The following is a 13,929-nucleotide window of genomic DNA, read 5'->3' as shown; positions in this document are numbered from 1 at the left end:
CCCGCGGGCCGCGCGGGTCACGTAAATTTTGACCCGCCAAAATACGGGTCATTTTCTCACCCAACCCGTGGACCCGCACCCGCATCACCTGCGGGTTGACCCGGCCCGACCCACCCATTTGCCAGGTCTAGTTGACCATCTAAAGCTTTCATTTGGTGGGTGCTTGGTTAAATTGGGTGTGCTCAAGAAATCTTCTCCATAGGGAGACAATATTACAGGTGGATGTGATGCAGACGCATTTTATATCCAAGACTCCTCTGCCATTAATTTAGCCAGGAAGATGTATCACCAAACCTAGTCATTTCAAAGATTTTGTTTTGTAAATCTTGTCTTTATCCCTCACAACCAATCAGTTTTTAGCTTTGGAAAAATTGCCAACGGAGGACATCAAAATACGAGAATTGCCACCAGGGGTCACACTTTTGGAAAATTGTTAGAGAGTGACGAAATGGAGGTTATCAAGTCTCTAAAAGGGAGTTATCAACCCTCTAAATGGGGTTCTCAAACTCTCAAAAGGGGGTTATCAACCCTCTTTAACAATTTTTCGAAAGTGTGTCCCGTTGGCAATTCTCGTATTTTGATGTCCTCCGTTGGCAATTTTTCCTTTAGCTTTTAGAATATCTTTAGGAGTTATTTAGTAGTTAGGATTCTTTTGTTGAAGGAACTCTTGTAGATTTATAGAAAGGAAAAATATGAACGTGATTATTATTGGAGATTTTATGAAACATTAATTAATTGGATCCATCTTAGGTGATGTTTTGTAAAAACTCAGATACTGCGATTCTTTTCTTCTGTCCTTCGGTTCCATTAGGATGCCACTTGTTCATTAATAAAAGAAACCATTAATTCATTTATATGCTTTGTGGAAAAAAAATTCATAATTGAATGATGTTAGCACTTCACCTACATATTTTAGGCCATGTGACTTGAGAGGGTAGGAATGAGTATAGGAAGACTCTTGGTCTCTCTTTTCCCATGTTTCTACCCTAAGAATGAGAAGCCTTGCTGAATACACTTGTATTAATATAGACAAGTTATTAACTCATTGAGGGAAGAATTCTTAAAAGAGGATAAGTCATTTTCTATTAGCATAGAGAGGTCACTAAATTATAAAAATGAAAAATGAAGGATTTACAAAAATTGTGTTGCTATCAAAATTCAAAGTCTATAAATAGATAGGGACATGACTCCAGCAGGGAGTTAGCCTGTCCAACCTACGCACATGGCATTAATGTGATTTCGAACCCTACCCACACGACATTAATGTTATACGGATCCTTCGTATGGTAGCGCCGGTTGTGGAGAGAAAGCATGGCTAAAAACAGAGTTATCCAACGATCATTGTTGCTGCTGAAATCTAGACCGGTTCTCGGCACAAGGACTCGCACTGAGTTGGCTTATGGAAAGGCGATCTGTGAACAGAAGATAATCGAAAGAGGACTAGAGTTGGACACCGAGGGGTTATCCGATGCCTGAGTCAGACATCTTGAGCGCTATGATAAGACAAGAGCTTTACCTGTCAAAAGAAAATATAGGAGGACCAGCTTTAGAATATGAGAGAGTCAAAAGGAGCATGTCTCTCAGTTTGTCCACCTTTTACAAACCAGAGTCCTAAGCATTTTACTTTTACGGAGTCTTGCCTACTTGGATGAGTTTCATGGAATGACACTTTCCAAGTTTATCCTCCTGAGGTGGCTCCTGACTTTCAGGGCACATTTGGCTACCATGGAATTTTTTTAATGGTAAATTGGCACCTCCAAGTGGTGAGAGAGGGATTGGGTGGGAGAAGTGGCTAATAGTCAAGAAACAAAAATACAGGAAACTAGCGTCTCAAGTGGTAAGAAGGGCTAAACATCAGGAAAAAAAACTCCTGATTTTTTGCCGCTTCTCATTATAGAAGAGACTAGTTACCGGTTTTTGTTTCCTGAATTTTAGCTACTTCGCCCACGTCTCCATTTGGAGACCCCCATTTATCATGAAAAAATAATTCATGGCAGCCAAACGTGCCCTTATGCTCTGTTTGGTTGCTTGTAGATGGATGGGAGATTAGTAGAAGAAGAAGTCTAAGAGAAAAAGACAAGCATGGAAGATGGGGAGAAGATTAGGAGGAAGATTTGTGAGTAGTGTTTGACTGTGCAAGAAAAATAGCAGAAGATGTATGGTGTCGTTATCATGGAAGAGAGAGAAAGGGAAGAGATAGAAAGAGAGAAAAAGAATAAGACAAGAATCTTCTCCTAATTCCCCACACAAATTTCTCCATTTTGGTGAAAAAATGGGAGAAAATTATGGGGGGAACATCTCCCCCACGTAGGCACCATCTAGGATAAAATGCAATAATAATGTCTAGAAGTTGTCTAGTGGTCAAAGGTCAAAATGGCAACCAAACATGCTTCGGGGAGATCTTTGGAAGATCTCAAGCATTTGAAACTCCTACAATCCCCCCCAAAATGGGCAACCAAGCAGAGCATTATTATTTCCAGAGCTTCCGAAAGCACAATGAAACAACCAGATTTGTCTTAAATGGTTTTGAGTTTTCAAGTGCCACATTTCAGCTCCTTATTGGTTGACAGATATTACCCCCAACAATCACCATAGTCAAATTAACAGTTTGTAAATCTATCTACACTATGCAAAACTGCAAGACTACTATTACCGATGATATATATGGTAGAATGAGGAATGATGCATGCAAGGGCATCCTTGCATAAAGAGACAGAAAAGATGGATCCGCATCATTATCCGCATCATTTTCGGTAACCTTTTTAAATCGGTTGTACTTAATGACGTGGATCCAATCAAGAACCCTTGCATCTATCATTCCTATAGAATAAGGATATGGTAACCTTGAGAGTGGAACCGAACAAATAATCTTTTTTGACTTTAACATTATTTTCCTTGGTTTTTTTTTTTTTTCCGGCTTTCTACTTCTTTATAATAGTAAAACTACCCCTCTTTGCCATGTGGCCTGGAGGAATTTGTTCGGTTCCACTCTTGTTTTCCATAGCAGCCCTCTATATGGTATTGAGGAGAATTTATACGGTGAACAGCCATGCATGCACGTGCAGCCGAAAAATACAATAGGGCCCACATCGTTTGCGAGATCTAAACCATCCATTTGTTGGGCCCTGACATAGATAGGATGTGCCCAAAAAATCTTCTCCATATGATGATCTTGACCGTCCAATTTGTAGAGGTTTTTATACTGCGTCGTCCATTTTAAACCACCAAGAACGTGCATTAAATATTCTTTCTTTTATGTGCTTGAAAATTGTGGGATGGAAGCAACTGGTATCAGAGTAATGGCTTATAGTGCATGTTTCAAGATAAGGTATGGAAAGTTCAACAAGATATGACCAACAATTTGCTGGCCAGTTCTTAAAAAATCTAATTTGTCCGAAAAAAAAACCTAATGTTGGATTTCATAGTTCTAATGAAGTTTAGAAGGCCATGGATAGGCACACACGTCCAAAGATCAAACTTAACGATCAAATTCTGGGTCCCACATGGGGAAATGCATGTGAAATCTAAACATATAGATCAAGCCATAAGGTCCTAACTCCTAAGTCCTAACAGACCCTCCCATTCGTAAGATATAGGAGTACAAAAGATCAGCACTTAGTTTTTTCTCAACGTAGCAGGAGTTTTCTAGAAAAGTTAGGAAAGGAAAAATATTTCTAAAATTTCCAACTTGTTTTTACACACAAAAAAAAAACACAAAAACAAAAACTTGAACAGACCCTATTCAATTTTTAGGGATCTACAATTTAAGATAATATCCCTCTAAATTAACCATTATCATATCCTTTTCCTCTAAAATCATGGAAAGAAAAAAAAATCCACAAAAAAATTCAGTCAGAAATATTTTACTTGCTATCCAAACATGGCCTAAACGAGGACTACCATCCTCTCCACCATCATTTGAGTCAGCCAATATTTCAACAAGGCTATCAACTATTATCACTTCAACACTAAACTAATAACTTTGGCATCCCTTCTGATGCGTTGTTACGAGGAATTATATGGTGTACGTCTGTAAAAATTCGACTGATAGAAAATAAAAGCAATTAATACAAGCCAATATGAAATCTTTTCGTGTTAACGGTGGGCATGAGGAGATGAAAAATGGTGGGAAGTATCACTCTCCACATTTTCTCCTCTTCCCCTCACCTGTGTTCATATACATCCTATATAGTAATCTCCCTCAATGAGTAGACATGAATGAAAGAATCACACTTGAGTTCCCAGTAGAAAAAAGAAAGGCTGCTCACTCTACTTAGCCCATGCAACAGCGTCAATCTCTGCTTGGGCACTTCTGTACAGCTCTAGCCTCTTGGCAAGAGCACCCCTACGCTCCATCACAGCAGGATCCTCGTCCAACATTGAAGACAATTGCTTTGGCTGCAGAGAGACAGAGTTTCACGAAGGGTCAAACAACTTTTCTCAGATAAATCAGCTTTCAAAAACCCAAAACTTTTAAAGATTCCAAAATTGCTTTTGCAACACACACGATTCTTTAAATACATATCTGTTCTCACTATCAATGTAAAATTAAGCAATGAGGAGGAAAAAGAAACATTTGTTAGGAAATAATCCTAACGGTGGATGTGGCTTTTGCAAGATCGATGGTCAAGATCATTTGGTTAGTTAATTGGTTTTGTGAAAAGTCATTAATGAAAAGACTTTATGTGAAAAGGTATGAACGTAAAGAGACGTTTGGGGAGAGGGATGGGCGTGATGAGGAGTCGCATCTCTTCCCACAAACGCTTATAAAAGGGATTTCTTGGGTCCTATTTGCACACAACAAATTCGTTTTTAATCTTTGAGAATCCACGCTTGAAGAGAAAGAAACCGGTTCCCATCACCGACGGTTGTGTAGCGAAGAGAAACTCAGAGAGAAAGAAAAACCCAATTCATGGCTTCCGGTATGTTTTATTTTTCATTTCAATTCAATCCCTATTGTTCTGTAATTTTCTCAATGTTGAATCGCCAAGATCTGTTGCCTCTTACATGTGGTATCAGAGCCACGGTTTTAGCGAGAAAACGACGAGAAAATTTTATTTTTTTGGGAATTTTTTGACATCGCCGGAAAACAGCATGCCGCCGGAAAACGGTTGCTCCGATCAGTGATTTTCCGGCATGGATGTGAAGTTCGTCGAGAGACGAGTCCAATGCAACAAACGGTGCCTGAATCCGATGTCAAACGAACCCAGAAATTGAAATTGAAATTTGTTGTTTTTTTTGGGATTTTCTGGAAATTATAACTGCTGTTGGAGAAGATGATGAATAGTGATGGGCCGATGGGCCGCGCAGGCCCGTTAAGGATCCATCAAGGATCCACGAATTTCTGAAAGGCCCAGTTAACAGATAAGGCCCATAAAACCTGTCTGGGCCCAGCAGACCCAACCCAAACCGGCCCAGGGACAATTTTTTGGCCATTTCTGCCATTTTTTGGGTTTTTGGGTCTGGCTAATGTTGGTTCTAGGGGTTTGAAACCCTCCTGAACCCATTTTTTGAGTCAGTTTTTTCATTTGAGCACTGTATTATATGGTTACAGTGTAAATTCAACAAAATTTGGTTTTATTTGTTTGATTTTAGTCAAATTTTTTTTTGAGTTTTGGGCCGGGTAAATCCGGATTTAGGGGATTTCCACCCCTCTGAACCCAAATTTGATGTCTGTTTTTCATAGAACTTGAAAACGGGTTTTATGTACACATGTTTGTACACTTTGTTCATTATTTTAGTTGTGAATGAACAAAGAATTGTGATTCCCACTGGGAAACGGAATCGCTTAGGATTAGTGGTTTAAATAAAGAACAGTGTCGCATATAGTGACACATTATGAACTACAAAACCACTTTAAGTTGCGTCTATTTGTCCAAGAGCAATACTCAGCCCAACGGATGACTGTTGTTTTGCACAAATAGGCGGTGTGTGAGGGCTAGGTCTGGATAACTTGATTTGGGGTTACGCTTCTGCCCAACGGTGATGTGTACCTTAAGTATAGAGTTATTTGGCCCTAGTTAGTCTCATGGATGAGAGCCAAATGTGTGTCGTGGCACGGCCCAACGGACGACCCATGATGATACGCCGGTGTCTCCCTAGAATCACATTTATGTGTTTCTGTGATTCTAGGCAATCCAACTGACTTCCCTAAAGATAAATTGACTTAAAAATGGAACCAAATGTGTATCGTGGCATGGCCCAACGGACATCCCACGGTGACACACCGGGTGTTCCATCAAGAACACACTTATGTATTTTGTGTTTCTGTTTACTTTAGTCATTTATTTTAAAGTTGGATTACATTAAATCGTGGATTTTACTGAATAAACTCCTTTGGTGGATTTAAATGGTGTCTTAGATAGTGAGCAAAATTGTAACTGTCTGTCTTTTTCATCTACAGCATTGAACCCTAGTTCTATCTCTAGTTATTTGTCCGGGATCGAGGTTTTGAGTGGGACTAATTTCGGAAAATGGAAGGATCATATTCACATAGTCTTAGGGTGTTTGGACCTAGATTATGCACTTAGGAATGACAAACCTGAAGTGCCTTCTAATGAAAGTACTACTGCGGATTTGGCTACCTATGAAAAATGGGAACGGTCAAATCGCATGAGCCTTATGATTATGAAAAGCACGATCTCTACCTCTATCCGAGGAGGCATTCCCGATTCAGAGGAAAATGAGGAATTTACTGCTAGTGAGTACCTACAGGCAGTAGATGATCAGTTTAAGGGATCGTCTAAGGCTCTTGCCAGTACCCTGATGATGAAGATGATCACTATGAAGTACAATGGTAGTAGTGGTGTGAGAGAGCACATTATGCGAATGAATGACATGGCCTCCCAGCTAAAGAAAATGAACATGGAGATCTCTGAGGGTTTCCTTGTTCATTTCATGATGACATCTCTTCCTGCGCAGTTTACTCCATTTAAAATTAATTACAATACGCAGAAAGAGAAGTGGGAAATGAGTGAACTCATAGCCATGTGTGTTCAAGAAGAAGAGAGGTTGAAGACCGAACAACCTGAAAGTGCTCATTACACCACAGAGGGAACATCGAAGGGTCACTTCAAGAAGAAAACCAAAGGAAAGGGCTTTGGGAAAGGCAAGAAGAAGGTAGCAAGTGGTTCAGCTCAGCAGGGCTTGACCGGTGAGGTGAAAAGTCACATTAGGTGCCATTTCTGTAAGAAACTTGGTCACATAAAGAAAGAGTGCTCCAAGTATGAAGAGTGGCTGCATAAGAAAGGTAATAATTCAGTTTTTGTTTGTCATGAATCTTTCCTTGTAGATGCACCTAGAAATACCTGGTGGATAGATACATGTTCTACTATTCACATCTCAAATTCCTTGCAGGGATTTCAAGAGAGACGGAGACTCAGGAAAGGGGAGCGAACCATTAAGATGGGAAATGGAGTAGAAGCAGACGTCAAGGCTATTGGCACTTTTCGTCTTGTATTAGATAGTGGCTTCATTATGTATTTGGAAGACACATTTTATGTACCTGCCATGAGCAGAAACCTTATATCTGTATCCAGACTTGATTCCTCAGGATTTGAATTCAAGTTTGGGAATAAAGGTTTTACATTACTCCATGATTCCAATGTTGTTGGTTCTGGTCCTCTTGTGGGCAATCTATATATGATTAATTTAGATAGCTCGTTTGCACATTCTCTGTTGTCCATGCATGTGAATGAGGAAATCAGTTACCGTGGCAATAAACGGGGTCGAGTTGATGAAAACTCTTCCAGTTTGTGGCATAAGCATTTAGGCCACATTTCCATTAGTCGTATGGAAAGACTGGTGAAGGATAGAGTTCTTCCTCCTCTTGACTTTTCTGATTTCGGGATTTGTAGGCAGTGTCTTAAGGGTAAACAAACCAAAACTAGTAAGAAGGGCGCCACTAGGAGTACCGGCCTGTTAAAAGTTATTCACACTGATATCTGTGGGCCATTTCCTACTCCTGCCCTAAGTGGCGAGAGATATTTCATTACCTTTATCGATGACTTTTCTCGTTTTAGCTACGTCTATCTCATCAAAGAAAAGTCGGAAGCACTGGATACCTTTAAGATCTATAAGGCTGAGATTGAGTTACAACTTGACCGGAAGATTAAGGTTGTGAGTTCCGATAGAGGTGGGGAGTACTATGGCAGATATTCCGATACGGGCCGCAGTCCAGGTGCGTTCGCACTTTACCTACAGGAGAACGGTATTGTCGCTCAGTACACGATGCCAGGTACACCTGAGCAAAATGGTGTTGCTGAGAGACGAAACCGTACTCTTATGGATATGGTGAGGAGCATGATTTGCAATTCACCATTGCCTGAGTCCTTGTGGGGAGAAGCATTGAAAACAGCCGTTCATATCCTAAACCGTGTACCGAGTAAAGTTGTGGCTAAGACCCCTTATGAGTTATGGGCCGGTAAAAAGCCTAAGCTAGGATATTTGCATGTTTGGGGCTGTATGGCTGAAGCCAAAATATATAACCCACAGTTGAGAAAGTTAGACGCTAGGACCATCTCTTGTTACTTCATAGGTTACCCTGAACGGTCTAAGGGTTATAGGTTCTATAGTTCTACTCATAGCACCCGGATTGTAGAGACTAGATACGCTGTATTCTTAGAGGATGGTGATCTCAGTGGGAGTTATGTGCCTAGGTCACTTACTTTTGAGGAGAACCGGATATTTGTTCCAATACCGGTAATCCAAGAAAGAATAGTGTCGATTCCTCCACCTGAGGATATTGATGCACCAGATGGCACATTGGAGGTTTCGCCCCACATTCCTGATGCTCCAGCAACGATTGTCGCTGAGCAATCTGTGCGTAGGTCACAGAGAGAGAGGAGGTCAGCCATCTCTGATGACTATGTTGTCTATCTAAACGAGTGTGACTACGACGGTGAAATGGATGATGATCCACTTTCATTTGGTCAGGCCATAAATAGCGACCGATCAGCTCAGTGGCTTGAAGCCATGAATGATGAGTTGCTCTCGATGGAAAAGAACCGTGTCTGGGAACTCACCGAGTTACCTAAAGGGGTCAAGCCTGTAGGCTGTAAATGGGTCTTCAAGACCAAAAGAGACTCTAAGGGCGATATTGAAAGATATAAGGCCAGACTAGTCGCTAAGGGGTTCACTCAGAAAGAGGGAATAGACTTCAAAGAGACTTTCTCTCCAGTATCAAGGAAAGACTCTTTGAGGATAGTCATGGCTTTGGTAACTCATTATAACTTAGAGTTACACCAGATGGATGTGAAGACTGCTTTTTTAAATGGTGATCTTCATGAAGATGTCTATATGATTCAGCCTGAAAGTTTTAAGGCTGAGAGCGAAGAGCACCTAAGCTGTAGGCTTAAAAAGTCCATTTACGGACTTAAGTAGGCTTCTAGGCAGTGGTATCTAAAATTTCATGAGGTAGTGTCTAGTTTTGGGTTCAAGGAAAATGCTGTAGATCAATGCATATATCTTAAGGTTAGTGGGAGTCGATTCATCATCCTAGTGTTATATGTTGATGATATACTACTTGCCAGTAGTAACCTAGGCATGCTGAAAGAAACAAAACAATTCCTCTCAAGGAATTTTGATATGAAAGATTTTGGTGAAGCTTCCTATGTTATAGGAATAGAGATTCATCGAGATAGAACTCGAGGATTGCTGGGATTGTCTCAGAAGACCTATATAGAAAAAGTCCTTAAGAGATTCAGCATGGAGAAGTGCTCCCCTAGTCTTGCCCCTATAGTTAAGGGTGATGTATTCAGTCAGTTACAATGTCCCAGGAACGCACTGGAACGGGATGAGATGAGACATATTCCTTATGCTTCCGCTGTTGGTAGTCTCATGCATGCTCAGGTCTGTACCCGTCCAGATATTTCATTTGCAGTTGGCATGCTTGGTAGATACCAAAGTGACCCAGGTCTGGATCACTGGAAGGCAGCCAAAAAGGTTATGCGTTACCTGCGAGGGACTTCAGATTACATGCTCACATTTAGGAGATCGGATAGCCTTGAGGTGATTGGCTATTCTGATTCCGACTTCGCTGGTTGTCGGGACACCCATCGGTCCACTTCTGGTTATATTTTTATGCTTTCAGGAGGACCTATTTCTTGGAGAAGCGTCAAGCAGAGAATGACGGCTTCATCCACTATGGAGGCAGAGTTTATTTCATGTTCGGAGGCTTCGGCTCATGCCTTATGGCTGCGAAATTTTCTTTCAGGGCTTAATTTGATTGATTCTATTGAGAGGCCGCTGAAACTTCTCTGTGATAATTCCGCTGCGGTTTTCTTTTCCAAGAACAACAAGTCTGGAGACGGCTCGAAGCATATAGATCTAAAGTATCTTGTTCTGAGGGAAAGAGTTCAGAATCAGCATGTATCTGTGGAATACATAAGCACCGCACTTATGTTGGCGGATCCCTTCACTAAAGGCTTGTCACCAAAGCTCTTCAGAGAGCATGTAGTGCGCATGGGATTGGTTGACACTTTTGATAGCCTATGATAGTGGGAGTCCGCATTTGGTATTGAGATACACTATTGTGATCACATTATAATTTATGATTCTGATATATATGATTATTTTCTACCGCTCCATTTCGTGCATATTTTGTAAATGGATTGTTAATAAGAGGTAGAATGTGTCTGTATGACTGTTTTGGACCATGTTTACATCTTATGCATGTATGCTTTTACATTCCTATTAGTAAGAATTACTAATAATATAATCATGGGGTAGGCTATTGGGTAGAGTTGGTGACCCAATGGTTACATGGTTTATTGTTGGTAGTTTTTGCTAAACGGAATGTTGGTTTATTATCTAACTAATTTAAAGTTATGATCCTTATGTTTGGCTCAAAGATCTTGCTAGCCAAGTGGGAGAATGTTAGGAAATAATCCTAACGGTGGATGTGGCTTTTGCAAGATCGATGGTCAAGATCATTTGGTTAGTTAATTGGTTTTGTGAAAAGTCATTAATGAAAAGACTTTATGTGAAAATGTATGAACGTAAAGAGACGTTTGGGGAGATGGATGGGCGTGATGAGGAGTCGCATCTCTTCCCATAAACGCTTATAAAAGGGAACTCTTGGGTCCTATTTGCACACAACAAATTCGTTTTTAATCTTTGAGAATCCACGCTTGAAGAGAAAGAAACCGGTTCCCATCACAGACGGTTGTGTAGCGAAGAGAAACTCAGACAGAAAGAAAAACCCAATTCATGGCTTCCGGTATGTTTTATTTTTCATTTCAATTCAATCCCTATTGTTCTGTAATTTTCTCAATGTTGAATCGCCAAGATCTGTTGCCTCTTACAACATTGCCTCGTCGTAATTAAACTGAATTGTTTCATTAATTTCCCGTGTCTAGAATAAGATTTAAAGGTGTACAGCGTGGGAAGTAATTCTCCAAATCTAGTTTCTAGAATCAACCTTGTCTACCTTGCAAAAGTTCGAACTTTCAAGGCCCTACACCCTTTGAATATAACCATTGCCTACTCTAGTTCAGACACTGAAGATAAAAAAGGTCAAATCAATGAGGTGACCAAAATTGTCCGTGACGTCCAGTTATTTTCCAAAAGGGATTTTGCACATTTTTAGAAAGATGAATACCGAGTACTCGATCCTTTGTCTTTAAGCCTCAGCCGTTCTAGAATAACAAGATAGCACGTCTTATGAGCTGATGTTGATTCAGAGCTACGATTGTCATTTTAACAAAGACACCAACCTGCATGCCATTTAGACTCGGCGGCAGTATCCGTGTTTATCTTTCAAGTAAGCAGGAAATAGATGATAACTTCCCATTATCAAAAGAATGGAATTGGGTATAATTATTGGCATTGAAAGCCAAAGAAGAGGAAATACGAAAAATATACTGTAGCAGCAAAGAGCTGGGCAATCTATGACATCAGAACTCTTAGGTCAAGAAAATACATCTTGGCTGACTCTTATACCATAACAAGAGGACCCTAGTTCCTTTGTACATATAGAAGATATGCGTCACTTTTTATATACAACCAACACATCACCATGCTGCCAAAATTATAATATAACAGACATACACAATATGCATATCACCAAAGCTTAGGAAAAATGTTTGGAAGTAACTTCTCAACACTTACTTCAAAACTCAAACATTGAGTCTCAGATCTATCACCCTAGTTTGCTTGGTTTGGACAAATAAGGTTTCATGTAATGCTACAAAAAAGGAGGTTTCCGATAATTAATCCCTAGGCAGTCCACTGTGTGGAGAGTAGCATATACACCATAGTAGGGTTTGAAGGATTCTAATTTGAGCACATGCCTTAAAAAAAAGATCTCATCCATCAAGCTCTGGAGCTGATTTTGAAATCCTGGGTATGTGTGATTTTAATCCAGACCTGGGAGCCTGGATCTGAATTTCATGTGGTTAACTTTCCACAGTGACCATTCCTAGAGCAGTTCCTCACTCCCTTTGTGAGAGTTGGTTGAGGAAACCCTAATATCATTAGGAAAATCAGCCACCTTTGTGGGCTCCTGATTCCTCACCGTGCAATGTAGGTTAAGGAAATCATAATTTTATTTCCCATATTCAGGTAGTTTTATTGAATTGCTTAGTACAATCAGATCTGATTTTGTGGACTGTTTCATCCTTTCCTTGCGAGATTTGATTAAGAAAACCCAAGGATCTGAAAATCAGCACTTCATGGGGTTTAGAATCTTGTTGGAGTGTTATTTGCCTTGTGCTAAAGTTTGAGTACGTATGGTTAGATTTCGATATGAATTTCTGCATAGTTGAAAGTGATTTATGTGACAGATTTATAAGTGAATTGTGACCCTATGAACAATCTCAGTTCTATGGCAAATGGAATCTTCTGAATGGGGCAAATCAAACACGTGTCGGATTCCGAAAATACATGGATTTAGTTTGACACTTCTAGATCTCTTTAAATAATCTATTTTATTTTATAAATACTACTAACACTAGCATACAAAAAATATGATTTCACGTTTATTATCACAAGGCAGTTTTCTCATTTACGAATTTCATAAGTAAGCATTGAAGCAAATTTGATCGTTAAAGTTCTTCTACGAAAGAGATAAGAGAGAAAAACTTACATTTCTTTTACCCAACTCCGCGAAGAAATGGTCAAGTAGGGAGCGTTTGGCTTCACGCACTTGACAATAAACAATAGACTTCGGAATGGAGTTCCTCAAGCTTCCACAAACCATATTGACATATGATAAAACAGTAGTTCCTGTTCATTTTAAATTAACAGAAAATACAGTGTAAATAATGTCATACAGTAACCATTTCAAAAAATAATGACAAACAGTAGATCAAATAGTGTTCACATGAATAAATGTCACTTAGTAGATAATATATCATCGAAGATAGCTGGTAAGGCAAACTTCAAAACTGTGAATTGTATGGTCCATAAGTGCATTTGAAAATGTGAAACTGCAGGTTACTCACTCCCCCTCACGTGTGGCCCCTCTTTTTTAGGTCTGACCTACACGTGGCACATGTGGCCCTTCTTTTGGGTTTGGCCATTCCATGTGCATTTTTGCTATCAGGGAGGTTCGAATTCAAGACCTTTGGCTCTGATACCATGTGAAACTACCAGTTACTCCGGAAGCTTTTGGAGGTGTTATTAAATCTTTTATACTCTTACCAGAAAACAATGGGGCATATTCTCTAACTCCAAAAATGTGAAACCATGCTGATATTCCCCCCACCCACCCCTTGACGGCTGGCTAACGTATTCCCACCATTTGACCGGTCTCTTTCTCTCTCTCTCCGTACACACAACAGGAACAGTTCGTGGGGCCAACAGAAACCATTGGTGGAATGGTGGGCCCATCTTTGAACAACCTAGGCCCCACCCATACCACACCATAGGATAATCCAAACCGTCCATTTGATGGGCCATAAACATAAATAGGTTGCGTCCCAAAATATT

The 13,929-nt window shown here is 40.1% G+C and overlaps 1 long non-coding RNA gene across 1 annotated transcript; it reads right to left on the bottom strand.

Moving 5' to 3' along the window:
• Positions 1 to 4,029: 4,029 nt before the first annotated feature.
• On the bottom strand, positions 4,030 to 13,225 carry LOC143862304 (uncharacterized). Its single transcript, XR_013240255.1, has 2 exons — positions 13,085 to 13,225; positions 4,030 to 4,398 (listed from the first exon to the last, which is right to left on the bottom strand). It is a non-coding gene; the product is annotated as an uncharacterized LOC143862304 (long non-coding RNA).
• Positions 13,226 to 13,929: the final 704 nt, after the last annotated feature.

Source organism: Tasmannia lanceolata, unplaced genomic scaffold, assembly GCF_043159265.1.
Source record: "Tasmannia lanceolata isolate RefF3 unplaced genomic scaffold, GAP_Taslan_0.1 ptg000037l, whole genome shotgun sequence".
Lineage (NCBI taxonomy): Eukaryota > Viridiplantae > Streptophyta > Magnoliopsida > Canellales > Winteraceae > Tasmannia > Tasmannia lanceolata.
Note: the sequence above shows the minus strand (reverse complement) of the source record. Positions and strands in the feature narration are given on the sequence as shown.